Source organism: Etheostoma spectabile, chromosome 17 (assembly GCF_008692095.1).
Source record: "Etheostoma spectabile isolate EspeVRDwgs_2016 chromosome 17, UIUC_Espe_1.0, whole genome shotgun sequence".
Lineage (NCBI taxonomy): Eukaryota > Metazoa > Chordata > Actinopteri > Perciformes > Percidae > Etheostoma > Etheostoma spectabile.
This window is the reverse complement of record NC_045749.1, coordinates 7,553,119-7,558,277: the sequence shown is the minus strand read 5'-3', so window position 1 is coordinate 7,558,277 and position 5,159 is coordinate 7,553,119. Positions and strand designations below refer to the sequence as shown.

The 5,159-nt window shown below is 36.1% G+C and overlaps 1 protein-coding gene across 4 annotated transcripts in view; it reads left to right on the top strand.

Moving 5' to 3' along the window:
- phactr2 (phosphatase and actin regulator 2) overlaps positions 1-4,888 on the top strand; it is a 45,912-nt gene extending 41,024 nt beyond the window's left edge. For all 4 annotated transcript variants that reach the window (XM_032540962.1, XM_032540965.1, XM_032540964.1 and 1 more), the window contains one exon: positions 1-4,888. This exon is cut by the window's left edge and continues 277 nt beyond it. The gene's annotated coding sequence lies outside the window, so the exon portion shown is untranslated.
- Positions 4,889-5,159: the final 271 nt, after the last annotated feature.

Sequence of the window (5,159 nt, the reverse complement as noted above, 5' to 3'; positions counted from 1 at the left end):
GGTTGACCAGAACCTGCTGTTTTTTTTTTTTTTATGTGTTTTGTTTGTTTGTTTGTATTTGTTTTACTTCAGGTCTTGTCATGGGGTTCCAGGGAGGAAAAATGTGCAAATTCCCCTTCTTAGTAGTGAATGTGGCTTAGCTGTATTAAAGTGTTAGCGTACATGCCAAGGTATGCCTTGTCATAAACTGCCAAATGGCCATATGTGGGCATCCTCCTAGAACAGGAAATGGGAGTAATTGGATGGTTGTGTGCTGATGTCAGTGCCTGTGTCATAGATCAGAGGGGAGGAGAGGCAGATTGTTCTGCTCCGACGTGCCTCTCGGAGTTAAATCTGAAATACTGCAGTTCATTTGTAGACATATTTAAAGTAAATTGCCACTAGAGGGCATTATATCATAAGAGTTATAGACTGTGAGGATGAAGCTGTATATGTTGATGAAGAATAATCTGCAACTGTTATATTTATAACTGCTGAAGCTGCAGGATCGGTGGACACCTGAGGCTTTAATAGTGAAGTGCAATGAAAATCCCTCTGCCATCACAGCCATTTGTAACCCGCACTCCTTCTGATACACAAGGATCATGTGCTATTATATATCTTGTGTTGAGTTATTACGTGCAAACCTCTGTTCACAAAGTGCTGGATTTTGCTGTTACTTCACTTTTCGTTTTAGGCTTTTGGCTGGAGCTCTTTCTCAGAAAGACTTGGTGCCAAAGAAAAAGCAGGACTTTAAATGTTTGCTGGTATTCTTATTTGAAAGTTTTGATTTTGTTTGGCAAACTTCCTATGGTGGATTTATGAACAGAGAACAGGCACTGAGAGTGTCACCGCTGAAGCAATCTAAAGGCCTCTCGAGCAAGTCGAGAAGTACTTGATTTTCTATTTTGTTGAACATGCTTTTCCAATTGAATCTGTCAGCCTGTGACCTTGCTCACAAGTGATCCTTTTACACCTTGCCCTAACATGCACCTTGAATCCATTACATGTCAGCACAGTTTCATACAATCTTTTGTTCCTGAGAAATTAAAGGATAAATAAATGAATAAATTGATAAATGTTAGGGGAAATAAACTAGAGCTGAAAGAATTAGACAATTTACAAAAACTTAATCTAAACTATTTTCATAGTCGATTTATAATTTCATATATTTTCAGCAAAAATGTCCGAAACATTGCTGAACAGGTGGGAATTTAATGCAGTTTTTATCATATTTAGCATTGAACTGAATACTGTTGTGATTCGGGCCAGATTGCAACTGCAACAGGCAGTTTTAATATGCTTACTCTGGGAAGTTATAATGGAAATTGTCCGATATTTTCTGACATTTTTTTAAATGAAACGTATAATCAATTAATACAGAAAATAATCATTAGATTAATCTACAGTCAAAATAATCGTTAGTTGCAGCGCAAAAATGCACTTATTAACTTTCTTGTTGAGTATTAGCTGAGAAGATCGATTCTACCAGCAGGTCATTAGCTTAGCTTAGCATAAACACTGGAAGAAGGGAGTAATCGCTAGCCTGCCTCTTCACATTTCGACTTTTGTACATATTAAAAAGACAATATGTTTATTAAGAGGTGCCGTAGACTTTGTATCCTTTGAACAGAGCCACCTGTTTCCCCCTGTTGCTGTTCTTTATGCTAAGCTAAGCTTATCACCTGCTGGTTATAGCATAATATAGCAAAATATATAGCGCTGACCTTAGAGTGGTATCAATCTGCAATCATCTAATGCAGGCAAAAATATGAAAGAGTATTTTACAAAATGTCAAACTTTTCCTTTAACATCACAGGAAGGAAGCTTATGGAGCAGTGCAATGCATTTCTTGGTCCATTTTATACTCCAATGCTCTTATATTTTGTACACTCCTCGAAGATGTTTAGACTTTCATAAGTCTGACTCGACTTTTCTTGGGAGGAGAATACAGTAAATACAAATAGGTAATGCAGTTGGTTGCACAACAACTTAACTACACTCAAGAAGATTTGCCTTTGTTGAAATTTGCAGATAGACAGAAATGTTAGGGGTTGGCCATTCATCTTTGGTTCATGCTATGCTTTGATGTGCTCCTAATACTCAAGATGTATGTTAATGCTTTCCATTTTGCATTTACGCAAAATGTAAAAGGGGTCAATTAATAATGATGTGTTTCTTCATGAATGCCAGATTGTTTCGCTGAGCTATCAGAAAAATAAAGCTCAGAAAAGTCACAGGTGAAATGCAGGACAGAGAAGACCTGAACTGATAACTAATATAGAAAACAGGGACAAATGAAAAAAATGGATGTTCACATAGATTTAAACAAAAACTTTTTTTATTTTCCTCCCAGCAAATTTGGACTGTAAAGGAGACGTTGACTGAAAAGTGATTGACAGATTGAGCTTGCTGATGTCTTAAGGTGTGTGTTCTCACAGCAGACCTCCAACCTTGGCAACACTCGTCATGCTTGCTTCTGAATGTGCGGAGGTCGTAACATTGGTTGTAACATTAAGGATGTACACCGATGGAAAATAACCAACAGTATTCATTCATGACAATGTCTTTGTGGTTATATGTATTGATCATTTTGTATATAATGTATATCAAGCATGTGCATATTGAAATCACTTTTATTACCAATATGATACAATAGAAATTTGATGTCAATGTTTTAAGCTCTGATTTTAGTTTGTTTAGTTTAATCTTGTTTTTTTTTAATAATCTCCAAACATGAATAATGAAATGAACAGTCCAGTACATGTATCAGTGCTGTTTCTAGGCAGCATATTGCGCACAGTATGTTAAATAACTGTCACATCTTTTCCAAATCTACCTGTTTCCTAAAAACTCAACCATGGAGAAGCTCCTTTAAAAGCAATTTATAACCTAATCCTTTCTGGAATTCACTTTTGATTTATTTCTTCAGATGACTGTAGGTCACTAGAAAAAAACAAACCAGATGTGACTTGAAATTTAAATGTTTAAACATTGGTTTAGGCACAGTTTGTAATCCAGTTCCATTTTATAAGTAAGTAAACATCGGATCAGTTGCACATAGTGTGAAATTAGCTTCTAAGAAGGTAAACAGACTGCAGCAAATACTCTAATAAAAATGTTAGCACAAATTAGAAGTCTTGGTGGAGCACCTTTAATTCTGTCATGGCTGAGTAAACATGAATGTGCTGCTTGAATCTCTGTAGAGAAGAAAAGTTCATCTCTGAAACATAACTGGTACCACTTATTTTAACCTAGCCTATTTAGCATTTATAAGCAGTTTATAGTCAATGAGTAAATGGTTATGTAGGTGTAAGCAGATTTAAAGACATTTAAAGTGGCTATAAACAATATTTTTATGACAATATTTCAAGTGACAATGTAAAAAGGGTCGCTCATGATGAGCAACCAGAGATTTATCACCTAAATCTGCAGCTCCCCTCAGCTTTACCAAGACTTATAGTGAGTTTCAGCCAGGAGGCCACTCCAAAAAGGAACCAATCTCCATAAACCTTCATGTTAAAATGTACAACTTTACGGAAGAATTAAGCCTTTTTACAGCGTTGTACAAAAAAGGATTTTGTCCTCTTTAAGTTCCCTCTCCATGACAACTGAACAGGGGGTGAATATGTTTTACAACTCCCCCGTTCAAATCATATTAAGGCTCAAAGTTAGGCATAATTAAGGGTGTCCCGTTTTGAGTGACAAGTAGCTGCCATCACAGGAGACAAGCTCCGCCTCTTTGCCCATTTCTGGATTAGCCGACGTCAAGCACTGCATTTTGCCTCTTCAGACACCTATGGGTGATGTCAGAGACTATTCCATATTTTATACAGTCTTTGGTTTTAGTTCATTGTTAGCTGTCCGGTTCACAACTTCTCTGTTTTGGTTCACTTTCACCACTCTCATAGCGTCATTGTCACCCACAGCATGCAGCTGTTTTCAGCTGTTAAAAACCTACCGAACACTACCTTCTCAGCACGAAACATCAGACACACAATGTAACTAGCTGGTAAACAAAGCGGAGAAGAGACAGATATTTCCTTCAGGAGTTGGTAGAGACCAAACGGAGATTAAATGGAGTGAATTTTGGATTTACATTTGCCTTTTGGGCTGAAACATGACTCCAAATTAATAATATTGTTGCTCTGTATCTGATGACTGTGTAAATAAGCAACTGTTTATCAGTTTAACAGTTTAAAAGTTGATAATATGTCAATACTGTGTTCACAACTTGTTTCCGCTGCTAACAAGTCCTTGCAAGTTTAAGTGTTTAATAATGTAATTGTTAACAACTTAAATTCCATATCCTTAAGCATCCACAACAGCTGAATAAACATGAATATTTTGTAAAATACTACAACATTAACATCCGTAATCATATATATTGATGTCTAAAGTTTTGGACGCATAATTATAAATGGTTTTAAACCTGTCTGTGAATAACTTCTACATTGTGTATGAATAGTTGTTAAATGTTTTGTTAAACTAAGGATTAGTTGTTATACTATGCTATCAATCATTTATCCATTCGCTGTTTATACACCTATTATGGATGCTTAATCAGAAAATGTATAATTGGTGACAAATTACACTTAAAAATGTGTCTATTTGCTTACAACTACATTAAAGTGTTACAAACATGTACTAAGTGTTTATAAACTGCTTATACATGCTAAATAGAGAGACTGGAAGGAAAATGAGAAGGATTGAGAAGTTGCTTTTTCTTTTTTTGCAACACACATGCATAAATCCATATTTTAGTGCAGAATTAGCATCTAGAAAAAAACAGTTAATAGCGTGTAAGAACCTTGACAGTTGGTGTTACATCTTAACCAGTCCTGTAAAAACTAATGGCTGCAGTCTGTTTCATCTCATCTTGTATGGAACTATATAAGCCTTCTGAGACTTGAATGTTGTAACACACCCCACAATTCTCTGCACCGCTGAAAACTTGGAATATGTGAAAGTAAAGTATCGAAAATGTCCTGTTGTTAGATTTCAAAAGGTGTTGCTGAGGGGTTTCATTCACAGACACATGCTTTTCCCATGCACTGCTGTTCATTTGCAGTACTGGAGGCTTCCACCAGTTCATTAAAATGTTTACATTTGAGGATGTTTACTGTTGTAATGAGGCTTGAGGCTTCCACAAAAAAACAAATCACAGAGCCATAATCAGC